Source organism: Acomys minous (genome assembly GCF_964271855.1).
Source record: "Acomys minous genome assembly, chromosome: 11".
Taxonomy (NCBI): Eukaryota; Metazoa; Chordata; class Mammalia; order Rodentia; family Muridae; genus Acomys; species Acomys minous.
The window spans coordinates 68,628,905-68,646,515 of record NC_140492.1 but is presented as its reverse complement, the minus strand read 5'-3'; the positions used below and the strand labels follow the sequence as shown (position 1 = coordinate 68,646,515).

General features: G+C 46.1%; 1 long non-coding RNA gene across 1 annotated transcript in view; it reads left to right on the top strand.

The window, feature by feature from the left end:
* LOC311609244 overlaps positions 1–17,611 on the top strand; it is a 50,413-nt gene that overhangs the window by 16,266 nt on the left and 16,536 nt on the right. The window contains exon 2 of the long non-coding RNA XR_014783325.1: positions 15,104–15,317. This is a non-coding gene — a long non-coding RNA (uncharacterized lncRNA). The remainder of the gene's footprint in view (positions 1–15,103; positions 15,318–17,611) is intronic.

Below are 17,611 nucleotides of genomic sequence, written 5' to 3'. Positions count from 1 at the left end.
GGGAAAATAGGTACCAACCCCTCCAGCTGTCTTCTGCTCCCCACGTTCCTCCTGATCCCAGGCAATGAGTCATCGCAGAGCACTTGGCTTGGTGCTCTGCAATCTGTCTTCAGAATGGACTGCCAAAGCTGGACTTGGTGGTTGCTTCTCCTGGGGGTTGGGAGGGCGGGATACAGGAGACTGCTGAGAGTTCTCCCTAGGACCCATCACTCAAAATTGATGTAACATACTTGACCTTCTCTAACCTCAGTCTTGAGAGCAGCATCTATGTTTCCCCTCCCTTTAGGGGAATGATAATCCAAAAAAGCTGCTGGCCCTCCAGCTTGTGACCAATCAGGAGGATTTGGACCCTTTAAGAGGTGGGACCTAAGGGAAGGAAGTTAGGTCATTGGGGGCATGCTCTTGGGAGAATGAATATAGGGAGCCCAGTTCCTTCTCCTCCTCTTCACTTCCTGTTTGTCATGAGGTCAGTAGTGTCTTGTCACATGCCTTTGCCATGCTGTAGTGTCTCAAGGACCACAGATAACAAGGTCAAATAACTAAGAGCTGATGAACACAGACTGTAGGAGAACACTCCGGAAGATGGTAAGTGTTGCATATTTGAGCTGAGTGGCCTGGAGTTTGGCATTACTAGATCATTTTTTCACTTGAGAGATAGTCCTGATAGCATGAGTGTTTCAACTAAGTGGTTGGAGGTAAGGCTGGAGAGTCAGGCAAGAGTCAGATTGTGGGAAGACTTAGGGTTAGGTAGACCAGATAGTTTATTATTCAAACTGGGATGCTTAGGGTGGGGTAGGGGTTCTCAGCTATATCTCAAGAGAATGGGGTTAACCTGGAATGGTGCTGAGGATGCTGGGATGTCTTCTCACTCTCTTCTAGAGACTACAGTAAGGAATTGGACATATGCATATGTACAACCGGACACATCGCAAAGCTTCAGCAGGAAGGTGACAGAACTAGATTTACATTTTTTGTTATGCAACCTGATTGAAAAAAAAATCAGTTACCAGCAGAACTATTAGCTGATCACTTGTCCATAGACAATGTGCAGAATTTATTCAGGGTGACAACAAACAGTTCAACAGTATATTAGAAGATATACTAATAGCCCAAGCCTCCAGCAACGTAAATGAAAATGACGGGATGTTTTGAGGCCCTACTTTGGAATCCAAAGGGGGTTTCTGTTTTCTGCAGAACGAGCAGCACGCTCCTTTACTGATGTGCATAAAATGCAGCACTCTTTCCCTTCTGCTGGTGCAATGGCCCAATACCAACTCTCCAACCACATCAGTTATGAGCATGAAGTATATACCACGTAACCTCAAAAAGGCTCTGCAGGAATGCAGGACAACACCTTAGATGTGACGGCTGGGTGTCCCTCTCCCTCCCCTTCAGGTGACTTCGTACACTTGTTGGAGTGGTGAAGGGTGGTTCGTCTCATAACCAAGTGCAGGTGACAGTGCTGGCCACATAGTACACGTGCTCACATGTTTCTCTCTCTCTCTCTTTCTTTTTTAAAAAAATTCTTATTGTTAGTCAACTCTCATACTACTTTACAGTTCCTAAAAGCAATTATTGTCCAATGCTGGAGAAACATGAGTGTGTGCATGTGATTGAATGAAGGGAGATAAACAGAATTCAAAAGGTGAAAGGTTAAAGCCAGCTTGAGGCATCAGCTGCATGAGAAAATTATAAAAGGAGAAGTAGTGTACAGTCGGTTCTCGCTAAGATGCAGGGTTTTCTGACTTGGAGGCCATATCACACGGCACACTTCTGAGTCTACTCCCCAGACAGTGCATTGCGCTTTCCTCTATGGATGTGCACAATCTCTGGCGTGTGTCTGGATCACACAGCAGTAAGCAACGAATAAGTGAGTTTTAGGAAGAGTTAAGTTAGGAGACCACTATGATCAGGCTATAAAGATGGATGCGGCCATTACTGTCAGTACTTGGATGATAAATTGTTGTTATAAATCAGCCTTTAGTAGTCTGAAGGGGTAGTCTGTAGGAAAGTGAGCACAGCACCTTGATGAAGGTTGGCATTGAGTCCAGTGTCCTCAGATGGAGCTGGAGAACATTGTGTCAGAGGATCACGGCTACGTCACTAGGTTCCTGTTTCAACCCCATGGTTGTGTTTCTTGTCTGGCTTCTCACTGGCTTTATGTGTGCTCGAAGGTCCAGCCAAACTTGTGGTTGTCTGGGAGGCTGAAAGGATTGTCTTTTTGTCTCAACCAGCTCTACCAGATACAGACACAGAGGGCCTGTGCCTCCTTCGAGCTGTGGCCTTGACCTGCTGGTGTGGGAGCTTGTGTCTCTTCAGCCCCATGGGGGCTCAAAAGCACAATGCAGCTACCTAGATTGATTGATTTGTTTTCAAATAATTATCTTGAGAGGGTGTGTGTGTGTGTGTGTGTGTGTGTGTGTGTGTGTGTGTGTGTGTGTGTGTGATATTGTGTGGGAATGTGTGCACATGAATTCAGGTACCCATGGAGACCAGAAGAGGACATTAAATCCCCTGGAGCTGAAGTAGCAAATAATTGTGACCCATCTGATGGCTAGAAGGATCCAAACTAGGGTCTTCTGCAAGACCCTAAACATTTCTCTAACCCTTGTATTTACCTTGTAAAGGAGTCATTGGACACTGATTAGAAGGTATGTTTGGGGGATGGATTGGACAGGCTGAAGACAGAAAGACAACATGGGTGGTGATAATTATAACATAGGGGACAGTTGGGAAGGGCTGATGGTCATGGTGGTGGTGACACGTCAAAAGGCTGATGGTCATGGTGGTGGTGGTGACATGTAAAAAGAGTGATGGTCATGGTGGTGGTGACACATAAAAAGAGTAAGAAGGAATTTAATAAGACACGAAGGCAGCTGAGATCTTTGAGATTTTATAAGTGGAAGTGCAAAGGAAGAGGGGAAAAGAAATGGCCTTGTCTACGTTGCGTGGAGAACAGACTTCTGAGGTGGGTTCAGTAGTTCCCCTCAAGCGAGGAGAATATGTTTCTGGGCCCTCAGCAGATACCAGAACCCACAAATAACACCAAACGCACCAAGCAGAGAACTTTCATTTTCTTTAGGAAACAGCTCCAAACTGCCATCATGATGATTGCTGCACTTTGGGTGAGTATAAGATAGCTAGGGGTTATGCTGGCACAAAGACACTGTGATGATCAGGCAGTCATTTTGTTAGCAGAGAAGGCTGCAGAGTGCCTGGCAGGTTGCTAACCCATGCTAACCCATGCACATCCTGGGTGGGACAGAGTCAGGAGGTCGAGGCTTCACTGAGCTGCTTAGGTGACAATTTACTCCTTCCTGCGTCCTTTCTTTTGTCTTTTCTTCTTTGAGAAAAGCTGACTTAGAACTCATGAGGTAGTCGAGGTTGGCCTAGAACTCAAAGTTCATCTCTGCCTCAGCCTCCCACATGCTGAGGTTGCAGGTGTACACTATGATTATTCACTTTTTTATTTTCTAATTTTTAGTAGGTCTCATAGTTTCTAAATTTATAACTTAATACATTTATTTTTTTTAAAGATTTATTTATTTTCTGTAGATGAGTGCTCTGCCTGCATGTACACATGCGGGCCAGAAGAGGGCGTCAGATCTCAGGCTGAATGGCTGTGAGCCCCCATGCGGTTGCCGGGAATTGAGCTAAGGACCTCTTGAGGAGTAGACGGTGCTCTTAACCGCTGAGCCATCTCTCCAGCTCAACATACATTTATTGTTTCTGGAATCTTGCATTTAATACTGTTGGGCCAATTGACCACAAGTGACTGAAACCATGGAAAATGAGACCGTAAATTGTAGACATTCTAAGCCGGGCTTAGCTTTAGACCGACTGTGTTTGGGACTCAGAGATATCTGGCGATGTCAGTACATGGCTGTGAATCTAAACCATGGAGAAAGTGCTAGAGACACAATGAAGGTCATCATAATGTAGAAAGACACTAAGAGGCTCAAATACATTCTCTTTCAGAGTCTGTTTCATGAGACTGGTGGATGCATTTGCTTCCCATCACTGTAATGAAACGCCTGACATATATTATTTATGAAGTAAAAAGGTTTATTTTGGCCAATGGCTCTGGCGTTCAAGCCAAGATCAGGTAGTTGTAATTGTTTAGGCCTCCAGAAAGAAGGCCTAGGAGTGTCTTTCTGATGGGATACTCAGTGCTCACATCTCAAACCAGGAGGCAGACGCTGTTGATGTCCTTCAGGACCCGAAGACCTGCCAGAGGCCAACGGCTAACAAGTCCACAGGGTTTTGTATCTGAGAAGTATTTCAGGCCAGGTTTCCTGTATCTCAGGCTTGCCTCAAATCTACTGCTTAGCTAGGGACCTTTAAATTTTGATTTTCCTGTTCCAGGTGCTGGGATTACAGACATACACCAGCACTCCTGGCCAACAGTGTTTTTGACTACTAACACTCAAGGGACCAGGCCTTTGTATATGGATCTCTGGGAGACACAACCAGATTCAACTCATAGCAGTGGGTTCATACAATTTCCTATCCCCTCTTGACAATGTTCTTTCAAAAAAAGAAAACTTTACTCCAGTCACAGGATATTTAATTAACACTCTACTAACTTGTGAAAATTAATGAGCTTATGCTTTTTCTCTTGCAAAGACCTGCCTCAAGTTTTCCTTTTCCTTAATTGTGTTCCTATTTCCCACAGAATACTTTGATTTATTTCTGTCAGGGTCGTGTGACATGGATCTGTGCCTGTGGTTTTTGGGGGTCAGTGGTTTTGATCTGTCGTTGCCATGGAAACGAGAAGTGGCCGCCTGACTACAGGAAGGATCCTTGCTGCACATGGGTAGGGCTGGGGCTTCTGGTTTACTTTTTTTTTTTAACTTCTTTATTTCTCTTTTCAGTTTAATTGTAGATCTGGAATAGTCCATAAATTTAAAATACGTAAATAATTTTCAGCAAACTGTCCGCCCCTCCTTAGTTCACATCTGCATCGTTTGCATCTTCGCTCCAGCGAGTCACTGACTGCCATCAGTCTCTTGAACGCTCTTCCTCTTCCTCATTTAAAACAACGTTTTAGAACCTATTTAAAGTTCCCACCTTGTCTTTACTTCGTATACCCTAGCTGGTTTTCAGCATCGGAACTCAGATTCAGCATAGCTTATTTCACAGCTCTTCTATTGATGGGCACTTGTGTTATTTCCACATGCTCACTGTTACAAACCAAACCCTGTAAATCACCTTTGTGCCTCTGTTACTTACACATGTGTAAATATACCTGTGAGGTCCATTCCAAGACGTGGGATTTGTGACGTCAGGGTTCTGTCTTGGTAGACACTGCCAACTGCGCTCCACAGTGGCTACTTCTACTTCTGTTCCTGTCATCGGTGTGAGTTGTTTTTCCCTTCAGTCTTACCTACAGAGTTTAACTGTAAACAGATTACAGGAGAAAATAGAGCAATGGTTGTTTTAGCTTATATTTCTATTTGCTTGAGGAAAGTGGAGTGTGGTGATGACTTTCATCAACTAGAAATACCTGGAAAGAGTGACACTCAACTGAGGCACTGCCTAAATCATTTTGACCTGTAAGCAACCCTGTGAGGCCGTTCCTTGATTAATGATTGATGTGGGAGGGTCCAGGCCACCGTGGGCAGTGCCACCCCAGGCAGGTCGTCCTGGGTTGTATTAAAAACAAACAAACAATTGAGAGTTGGTCAATGGTGGCACACACTTTTAATCCCAGCATTAGGGAGATAGAGGTAGGCGGATCTCTGAGTTTGAGGTCAGCCTGATCTACAGAGAGAGTTCCAGGACTGCCAGGGCTACACAGAGACACCCTGTCTCGAAAAAACAAACAACCCCTCAAAAAAACAAAACAAAACAAAACAAAACAAAAAAAAAACAAAAAAACAAGACAGCTGAGGTCATGGGGAGCAAGCCAGTAAGAAGCATTCCGTCACGGCTTCTGTGTCAATTGCTGCCTCCAGGTTCCCAGGGATTCCCTTTGTGAGGAACTGTAACCTGGGAGGCAAATAAACCATTTCTTCTCTCAAATTTCTTTCAGTCATGGTGTTTATCACAGCATCAGAGCAGCACGTGGCACATGGAGTATACTTTGTACCTGTTCCGTTATGACTCATCATGTAAACTACTTTTAAATAATTGCACGTTTGTTACCTGCCTCCCGGTTCGGTGCCATGGCAACAGAAGTTTACTGTCAGAAAGTACTTCCTGTGAATCAGGAAGCACTCACAAGATGCTGAACCTGAATGTCTCAGCTTCTAAAGCTGCAGAAACAAAGTCAATTTTTGCTGTTCCATTCTGTGGCATTTTGTTGTAGCTTCCTGAACACACTAAGACAATAACCTTCAACTTTCATTGAGTTGTTATACTTCCAAAAATGAATATATCTCTCTATAGTGGACTTTTGCCTGACAAAAGTTCTTTTCTTATATAAAGGATAAACAAAGTGGAGACAGTATATATCTTATATTACCACTGATTTTAAGAGTGCTGTGAGTATCTTAGATTGAGTCAATCAAAATTGCCAATATTTAACAATTTTTGAGCTACAAAAACAGCAATGCCATAGGATAGTAGCAGTCCTGAATTTGAATTAGATTTTCAGTATGAATTTGTGATGCATTTTATGCAGTGTAAGTCCTTATTTTCTAGTCCATCCTAAGGGAGATGCAGTGCATAGCCCAGGACGCATCTGGTGAACAAGAACTGGGAAGCCCGTGGTCTAAATCTAACTAGGAGTGAGAGGCCAGTGTCTCACTCAAGCAGGAGCAGAGGGCAAAGGGGTGAGCTCCCCCATCACCTTTCTGTTCCGTGTAAGATTTCAGTTACTTGGGATGAGGCCTGACTACACTGAGGCAATGATGTGAGACCTCATGGATACACCCAGAAGCAGTGTTGGCCATCTTATGTTTCACTTCCATGGACCCAGTCTCTCCTCTGTAAACCAGACTGCTGCTGCTGCTGCTGCTGCTGCTGCAGTTGGCAAAGCACAGTGATTGCGCTTTTGGGCTCTGGGCTCAAGTAGTCATGGACTTTTAAGGTTGCTTTATCCCCAGTCCGAGATCAAGTTTTTTTTCTGTTTGTTTTGTTTTGTTTTATCTGAGAAGTGAGAACAACAAGTTCGTATAGAGCTGTTGCATGCACTAAGTGTTGACACTTGATAACTATTACTGCTGCTGGTGACCCAGCGTCTCAGGATGGCTCAGGGAAAGAGGGCAGCAGCCCCTTGAAGGGTCAAAGCCTTCTGCTCTGATCTTCATTCAGAGACCCACCCTTTCCCATGTCAGCCACTGGAGGGAGAGCTAAAATGGGGCCTTCAAATCGTAGGCATCCCCCCATTGGCCAGGTTTGTTGGCTCTGAAGACCTTATTGTCTTTTTTTTTTTTTTTTTTTTTAATATTCCAAGTGGATTGCAGCTCACAGAGCAGGGAGGAGCCTAGTTACCATAAGGAAAGGCTCAGTGACTGGCCTGGAGAGCTGGCTGCAGGCCAACAGGTGAGTTTCTCTCTAGCGGAGCTATGGTAGAGAGCCTCAAGAAGGAACCTCCTTCCGTCCCTTGGACCCTTCTCCCTAAGAATCTCATGCTTTTGTTTCCATGCATTTGGATGCATGCATGTCTACCGCACCCCCCAAGAAATGCTGGTGGTGGAGGTGAGGGGACTTTCACCCTTTACAACGAGCACGGATAGTTTTAAAGCTTCAGAAGAAAGAGCTACTTCCATTTGGGAAAGGAAATGGGCAATTTCCACATGGCACAGGAAACACAATCCCTCTGGCCACTAAGTTCCAGGTGCGTCCTTCCTTTATGATGGGAGAGATTAGCGAACTCCATTAGCCTCTCACTAGAACTGGAGACCAGGAGACCTCATGACCCATGGCAACTCCTTTTGGGAGTGAGACTGTGTCAGGTCCCTGCACTGTCCAGTTGGTGACACCTTGTGTTAGTCCCTACCACCTCCTGCATGGAGTCTCTTCCTTGACAGTGCTGGCCCCTTCCTGATGTGGGTACTGATTTGGATCTCCCCGGTAGATTTCCATTCCATTGACTATGCGTGTTCTTTGCTCAAGTCCCTATGACGAGCCATCTCAAAACTGAAATTGTTTCTGCTTGGATGAACTGCTCATGAATTTCTGGGTTTGTGTTTAGGAGCGAGGATCCCAGAGCAGGTAGCAGGTCATATGATCACAGTTTGACAGGAGTCTCAGGCCAGTGAATAATGAATGCTTCTTCATAAAATGTGACCTGGATACAGATTCATTAATTTGCTAGAAGTTGCTGTGTCCCGATGCTCCTGAGCCTGAGGGAAGAGCCAAGGTCCCTGACTGCATTGTGTTGGCTGAAAAGCCGCTGAGCCGTTGGAGGCCAGGAGCACTGAGCCAGAACAGAGGTCAGGTTGTCACTATAAAAGCAGTGAGGAGGACCAGAAGACTTTGCCCTATGCCAGCGACCACTCTGTGGAAAAGCACAAGGTTGGCCTCCCACCAAGACACACGGTTCCCAAATAGAGCCCGTGGCCGAGAGGGAGAGGCAAGCCAGCTAAAAATAGCTGTGACGTCTCTACATTCATTTCCTTCTTTCTTTTCATTTTTTTTTTATTCCTTAGCAAATTCACCTAAAATAGTCTGGAAACATCCCCCCTTCCCCCTGCCTGTAAGTTAAAAAAAAAAAAAAAGAGGTCAAGAATCTAAGAATCCAAGTTTCTGTCCAAACATACCAAGTGTCCCTCCAGGGTGAGTGACATCCATGTCCACCCTCAGATGAAAGCTGCCTCCCAAAGGAACAGAGCCAAAGCCTGTGGGTTTTCATGAACCATCACAGGCTCCCCTTGGCAGTAGATGGGTGGCTGGCCTCCAGTTTCTGCAAAGTTACCAGGTCCAGGGATCTGGAGAAGCTGTCTTAGATGGTAACATCCACCATCCACAGGTCACAGTCAGGGTGTCCCATTATACTAACAGAAAGAAGCCACCATGTGGGGTTTACCCAGAGATGGAGTCAGGGGAGGGACAGGTCTTCAGACTCAGCACCTTCTTCATCCTTGCCTAAAGAAAAAGATGGGTTTTCCTTCCTCCTTGTCTCTATCTCTTACATCCCGAAGGACTGATGTCTACAGGGCAATTTGGCTACAGGTGCTTCTTTATTTTGTAAATTGGAACCATCTACATGATTCACATCTTTAGCAATGGGGGGGGGGGTGACACACATTGCGCAGATATTGTCATCTGTGTTTTGCGGTGGCTATAACCCAAGGCTCACAGTGACTTGCTGCTGAAAGGCATACAGTTGACGAATTTTAGAAAGGTCAGTTCCGGATCCCATCTCCCAGTTCAATATTCTGCCACTACCGTTCAAAAAGTTTCAGTTGGGGGCCATAGTACAGAGGGAATGTCCCTTGGAATTGAAATCAGTTAATGGGAGGAGGCGTGGCTATTGCTTGAATGCTAGGACTCCTTCTTAGTTATAATGCTCCTACTGTAAAACAACAACAACAACAACAACAACAACAACAACAACAACAACAACTCCACAAAAGCAACTAAAGGAAGCAAGGAACTTCTTGCCTCACAGCTTCAGAGCCCCGGGCCCTTAGCCCATGGTTTCACTGATTCTGGGCCCGTGGTGAGCCAGGGCATCATAGAAACAGAGCATGTGGTAGCTGCCACTCCCCTCAAGGAAGGCGGGAAGCAGAGGAAGGAATCAGGGACCAGATAGAACCTTCAAGGCACACCCCCCCCCCCAAGTGACCTACTTCCTCTAGCTAAGGCTCATCTTCTAAGCAGTTCCTAGAACCTGCCCAAAATATCACTGCCACCGCATAAGCCGGGGGGGGGGGGGGGAGGGGGGGGAGGGGGGGGATTTCATAGTCGGGCTGTTGCTGCTCTATTGCCAAGCGAGGGTATTTACTATTGTGTAGGCTTGGGCAACGTCTTCACTTCTGATACAGTCATCGTTGGGCCTTCCTCACATTGTGGCCGTCACCAACTCAGATAATAGGTGTTAAGGTACAATATCTGACATAGAGTAAAAAATGCCACAATTATTTCTACTTTATTAACTATAGTTTTTATAATGTTTGTTACTGTTATTTTTAATTTGAGATGTATTATTGTGTGTGCAGGATGACCTGTGTGCTCTGGCACATGTGTAGAGGTCAGAGGACAGCTTTGCGGCATCAGTTTTCTCTATCCACCTTTATTTGGGTCCCAAGGACTGGACTGAGGGCACCAGATGTGTGCAGCAAGCACTTTTGTCCCCCGAGGCATCTCACTAGCCTAAATTACTATTCTTTTTAATCAAAACACTGATTTCACAAATATACAAAAAAATGAATTTAACTTCAAAATTGCTATTTATAGGCAGAAGAGGGATGTGCTTATTACAAGGTGTCGTGTTATTATTGTATGGGAATCTGCATCTGGCTAATAAAACCTTTCCTTTCTTAGATTGTTGGGCCAAAGGGCCTCATGGGCTTGACATTGGAGCAAGTATTCTTTGTCCGTACTCAAAGGTGAATGATGATTTTGAGCTAGGTCTGACTCAGTCACCTTCACCATCCAGGTGCCTGTTACCTGCCACTGGTTCTCTACAGCATTGACTCACCCCACAGGTGATTTCTAGGCTCCTGCTATGTGTTATGCGGTGAGATATGTGGCAGGCTCCTCCCTGGTAGACCAGATGATCGGCATTGCCCTGCTCCCCATCCTTGGTGCTGGGAATGAGCATAGCTGGTCTTTGCCCCATATTTTTCTCATTCACCTTTGTCTCTTCCCAGTGGCCCTTCTGGTGACAGAAGCCTTGTGGATGTGGTGTGGCATGAGACTCGTTAAATAGTATACAGATGCCGTTTATACTAGCTTACATTCTGCCATGTGGCTGGTTCCTTGGGCTCAGGTATCATGTACATCTTCGCTTCACATCTTGCCAGCTGAATCTCAAACACTAGGCTCTCTCTCCGAGTTCTATCTGAGCCCCGGATGTTGTACCTACCATTTCTTGCCTAAACTATAAGCCATCACCTTTTTTTACTGACAGGTGCTACATCCCTATAATAGGCAAGACATTTCTACAGTGGCATACTCCTGAGGATGAGATGCAGCTGCTGACACACCGTCATCTCTTTCCCTCACCACTGCCAGCACAGCATTGCTCTGGTCCAGTCCCTGAAGACAGTCCTGCAGGATAGAGTCCACGTCTTACCCCAGCTCACAAGGCTCTACTGCGGCTGCTCAGCTTTGTCACCACAACCTCTACCCTGCCATTTCTTTCCTTAGTATACTCCCCATACTGTGCCTCAACTTCCCCTGACCGCCATCTTACTTTTCTCTCTAGATCTTTGATCCTACACTTAGTCTCCTCTGACTTTGGCTGTCTTGCAGTTTTGACCTAGCTCCTGTCTCTACAGCACCCTTTTCTCTTAGTCCTTAAAGATCCTTCTCTGGGTGGGGCCCTATTGTCCTCCATCCACTTTCCTTCATGACACCACTACTCCCGCACCCCCCCACACCCACATACACACCCAGCAAGCACTGCCTGCCTGGCAGTTCTTTACATTTTAAAAAACATTTATTTAATTTGTGTGTGCATGCGTGCATGCGTGTGGATGTGGGTGTGCCACTGTGTGCTTGTGGAGGTCAGAGGACAAATGGAGTAAATTCTCTACATTACATAGATTCAGGTGTATGTGTATGTATGTACATGCATGCACGCAGCAGGTGTGTGTGTGTCTGTACATGCATGCGTGCAGGTATGTATATGTCTGTACATGCATGCATGCAGGTGTGTGTGTGTGCATCTGTATGTGTATGCGTCTCTGTGTGTGTGTTTCTGTGTGTGTACATGCATGCAGGCAGTGTGTGTGTGTGCACATCTGTACATGCATACATGCAGGTGTTTGTCTGTACATGCATGCACAAAGATATCTGTGCGTCTGCTCTGCAGAGGTCAGACAACTCAGGTTGTCAGGCCTGGGTGCACGTGACATTTACCCTCTAGCTGGTCCCACAAGGCTGCTTGTCTTTCTACCTGCTGCAGGCCCTATGACCCCTGACCTTTCACTAAAAGCACCACCTTCTATCTGGGTCCAAGATCCTTTCTGATTTTCATGGACATATTTCCCCCTTATATGAAAGTTTACTTTCCAATAGTCTACACTTTATAAGATGCCAATTTTTTAAGTATTGAGGAAGTAGCAGGAGAGAGGGTAGGCAGATATGTGTCAAGAATTGAGAATATGTAGGGCTGAAAAAAATGATTCAGTTGATCAAGTTTGTACTATGCAAGCATGAGAATGAGATTCTAATTTCACAGCCCAGAGCCCACATAGAAGTCAGGTGTCTCTAATCCCAAGTGCTGCGGAGGCAGAGACAGGTGGATCCTGACAGCTTGCTGGCTCTCCAAGCCAAATGGATGAATGCCAAGCTTAGTGGGCGACCTGCTCAGAAGGTGGAAAGCAACTGAAGAAGATACCTGACACCCACCTCTGACCTCTGCAGAGCAGATGTACAGACAGACACCTGCAGGCATGCATGTACACACACAGAAACACACACACACACACACACACATGGATGCATACACATACAGATGCACACACACCTTCATGCATGCATGTACTGACATACACGCACACACACTTGCATGCATACGTATGCAGATGCACACACTCCTGCTTGCATACATGCACAGCTGCGCACACATCTGCATGAATACATGTACAGATGCATGCACATATGCACTCATACATGTACACTCAGACACATCTGTACAAGTGCACATACATTCCAGCTCAAACATGTACACACCGTTCTACTAGTTATGTTTTCTAGTGCTGCGAGTAAATGCCCCCGAGGAAGCAATTTGTTAGAGAAAGGGTTAATTTTGGGCTCATAATTCAAAGGCACAGTGTATCGTACAGAGAAAGCTCTGAGTGAGGGAAGTCCTGAGTGAATGTTTGTTGTTGAGAGGGGCACAGTTATGGCAAGGACCAAGGCCTCAGACCCATGGGAAAATGGGCAAGCCTTTTCCAGTATGGGTCAGACTCACAGTTGGCAAAGCCCTCTGGTTTTTTGGTCCAAGTGTGAGTATTTATGGACCAATGTGTCAAGAACCATCCATGGCAGCTTCTTCCTCTCAGAAGCTTACAGCCTGTGACTGCTCACCTGCAGGGATGTCCTACTGACACCTCCCTCTGTGCTGGACATAATAAGCTTACTGAAGCTCTGGGTTGCAGTGGTAGTGGCTGGGGACCATCAGTGCCCAGAGCCCACCTGACCCCACGTGTTCCTTCTTTCTTTAGTGGCTGCCATTTCTTCATGACCTCACAGACCCTAGTCAGAGTTTTCCAGACTCAAGCCGTGTGGTTGGCAGTAGGAGGGCGCGGTGGCAGGAGGAAGGGGCAGCTGGGACACCGCATTCACAGACAGGAAGCAGCAGGGCGGAAACTGCTGGTGTTTACCATCTACGGATCATCTCTGTTCGATGCGGCCTCTAGCCCGTGTGCTGGTCCCACCCACAGTTGAGCTGGGTCTTTCTACCTCAGCTAGCACGATCTGGAGACCTGTCTCCTAGGCGACTGTAGAACCTGACAAATCAACAACCAGTAGTAACCATCACAATCACACACATGTGCCGATGTGCGTGCGTGCACACACACAGGTGCACAGAGATGATCTGAGAAGGTGTGGTGAGAATGTAAACATGGGAGGAAAAGTGAATTAACATGCTCAGCTGTGTGCCAGTCAAAGCTGCCTGAGTGCAGGGCTGTCTCTCCTGCAACCCTCTAGATGGCTGGCACGAGCTAGTTGGCCTTAGGGCGATGGATAAGAGTAACCTCTTATTTAACAGCTTTCATGTTCTTGAGAGAAAATTTACACTGTATCCTCGTGTCCTGTATACCTATGAGACAGTCTTTCCTAAGACTGGGTTTTATTTCCATTTTCCATAGAAATGCTGAAAGCACATTTCCCCTCCCCCCCCCACAGAAACACTGAGAGTCACAGAGGTTCTAGGTCACCATAGAAGGCATCGCCATGTTCATAAAATATCTGCCAGAAGTATGACACTAATGTCAGGGCTTGTTAAAATATGCTTAGGTGTGCATATTCACTATTAATTCAATCAGAACAATCTATGAGGCATTAGCATCAGTGCTATACACATCTATTTACTGGACAATCATTAAAAAAAAAGGACTCTTACTATAGCTGGTTACAAACTTACAATTCTGCTTTAGTTCTAAAGAGTCAGGATTACAGGTTTAAGCACTTAACATGAGTGAACATTTAACAAGATCATTAGCAAGATAATTCCCTTTGTGTTGTTTTAAATATTTCTTTTTAATTTTTAAATTTTATTTTATTAATTTATTCTTATTACATCTCAATGGTTATCCCATCCCTCGTATCCTCCCAAATACTTTGAGGAGGTAATAATTTAATTTTAAGTGGACTTTGGAAAATCCTGTATTCATTTCTAGTTAAGACAAAGAAAAAAAATTCTATGCATAAGAAACGTAAATAATTAATGGACTTGAAACAGAGGTAAATTTATTCATCAATTAAAAAAAATAATGTCAGGGCTTGTGAATGCTGCATGTGGGCTCTGACAGCTAGCTACCCAAGCAGTTTGGCCAGATATGGAGAATTTGGCTCCAGGCTTCATTAGAGAAGCATCTATCCACGTGTCTCATCTTAGTGTGAGCCGCTTGCCTCAGGAGCGTGAGGGATGCGTGCTTAAGCGGTACCTGCCTGGAGTTCAAGTGGAGAAGACACCTCAGGAAAAGGTTACAGAATAAGGTTCCCAGGTAAGTTTGGTTGCTGGTTTTGTTTTATGCTCTTTTGAAACGGTCTCGTTATACAGCCCAGGCTGGCTTTGAACTTCTGATCATCTTGCCTCTGCCTCCCAAGTGCGGCGATCCCAGATCTGTACCACTGTGTCTGGTGTAGTTCTCAGGGAAGAGTGATGTGGCACAGAATCCTAAGGCCTGGAGTAGCTGGATCCAGGGGACAAGGAAGAGGCCCTGGCTGTTATTTGGAGGGCCACTAAGCCATCTTTCAGCCCTGTCTTGGAAGTTTTGGTTTATATGTAAAGATTTTTTTTTTTCCTTAATCCCAGGTGTAGGATATGAGGGCTGCTCCAGTTTGTCCACAGCTGCTAACTGCCTCCTGAGAGGACATGTGATGTTTGTCAGCTGGGAACTGCTTCAAGCATGGGCGTGGTCTTTGTTAGTGGGGGATAAAAGCCTGACCCAAAGAGAGCCTGGGGGCTCCAAGAAAGAAGAAGGCCCCTGCTGCTCCTGGTTGCTGTTGATGCAGTTTGACGAGAAAAAGTAAGTCGGAGATATCCTGAAATGAGGACTGGACTTGCCCCAAGGAACCCTATGACCATGAACAGCAAGAAACAGCATAGGAAAACCACAGCTCTTCCCCCCACTAACTTTCCTCTCTTACATGGTGTTGGGGTGTTGGAAGGGACTGGAGTGGAATAGGGAGAAAGAGATTTAAAGAACCCAAAATAAAAGTACAGTTTAAAAGTACGACAACACAGCCTGGTGTTTGGAATGAGCAGACTAGACCCTCTTATAATAAACTCTGCCCTACCCTTGCCCTGCGTGTGTCCCGCAACTGCCTTTTGTAAGTTTTCCACACAGTTGCCCTCAGGGTTTGGTAGTTCTTGACTTAGTTCACATGGATGTATGTGTCAGGGATGGGGGGGTGTCTTATGGAGTTGCTGAAGATGTACATCAACCATATAATGTACCCAAGTGAAATACAGCCTCAAAGGAAGGAGTATTGCTTAAGGGAACACCATCTCCATAAGCAAGCACAGAACAAGGAAGGCGGACAGACAGACAACAGACCTTTGCTTCTCTCACAATATGGTGCTGGCTGCAGTGGGATGGGAGAATCCGTTCCACTTGGTCCTCTGTGACGAGGCTGTGAGGAGGTCTTCCTTTTTCAGTATGTGGTCCCAGGGTTAAGTGGCATCCAGTCAGTGGTTGTAGAAAGGCACTGAGGGAGGCTTTCCTGAGGCACGTCCGGATGTGCACTACTGCTTCCACTAACCTGAGCCCATTAGTGGAGCCCAGTCCCGCCATCAACCTTCCTGCAAGAGAGGCTGCAAGTTATTGGCAAGGGAGGAACCAGATTGAGTCCTTGTGCATAGATGATTCACTCAAAGCTGGAGAGATTGGAAAAGGCTTCTTGAAGGAGATGCTAGCATCTGGTTTTCCAGCATGCTGACTCAGGACAGTAGCTGTCCAGGCGGGCAGAGCTCAGGTTTGCGAGCTGTAGACTACAAATGAGTGGCTTTGCCTTGCAGAGCCTCGCTCTCCTCATCTGTGAAGTAGTGTCAATAGGACTACATAGATTATAAGGTTGTTGAGAGAAGCAACAGCTTGTAATGCAGTAAATGAGTCACACAGGCACTCGGGCTCATAGTAGGGTCTCCATACGTGCTGAGTTGTTATGGCTGGAATAGAAACTGTGCCACAGGTTCATGCCTTGAGCCCCCGGTTTAAGACGTGATGACACCGACTTAAGCTGTGGACGTAGGCTTCTAAGGGCAGGCCTTAAGTTATAATTCAGGCCATTGCGGTTTCCTAGTTGGAGTCACGCAGGAAGCTGCCACAAGCTCCTGCCTCCACAGACGATTTCACACCAGCCTCTGCAGCCTCCCCGCCATGATCTGTACCCCCTGAAATCGTGAGCCTCCTCTGTTGAGATTTTTTTTTTTTGCCAGAAATGGGGAAAGTAACTAATACAGGATTAAAGACGAGAGAGGGGGTAGGAGGTAGCTCAAATGCTCTATAAGCTTGGGGATCTGAGACCTCAGAGCCAGAGTCATGTAGAAATGTTGGGGGTGCTGCAAACACTCATAGTCCCACTGCTGGGGAGGCAGAGCTAGGAAGATCTAGGTGAACTGGTGAGCTCCAGACCAGAGAGAAGTCTTGTGTCAAAGGACTCCATTGTCTTCTTGCCCCCCACACACACAAGCAGACTGACATAGACACACACAGACACAGATACACACACACACACACATACATACACAGATACAGACACATCACACAGACACACACACACATACACAGATACAGACACATCACACAGACACACATACAGACACACACACACACACAGAGAGGGAGGGAGAGGGAGGGAGAGGGAGGGAGAGGGAGGGAGGGAGGGAGGGAGAGACAGAGGGGGGGGGTAAAGAGAGAGCGTGCAAGGAAACGCAAAAAGAGCTACAACAGCATCGACCACCCAGAGAGGCAAGTGAGCTATGATGAGGTGTGTCTGTGGGAACTGTTGAGAAAGGAGCCCAAAAGGCAGGCCGAGGCCCTAGGGTAGGATGGGGAAAGGGCTCTGCATTTGAGTCGATGCCCATATCTGTGTTCTGCTACTGGGCAGTGCTTGTCACGCTAGTGTGCTCATTTCCTTGAAGGATTAGTTGGGTCACTTTCTTCTTCCTTTTTTCTCTATGTAACAGAGCCCTGGCTGTCCTGGACTCATTTTGTAGACCAGGCTGGCCTTGAACTCATGGAGATCTGCCTGTCTATGCCTCCCGAGTGCTGGGGTTAAAGGCATGCGCCTTCATGCCCAGCTAGTTTGGGAGCTTTTA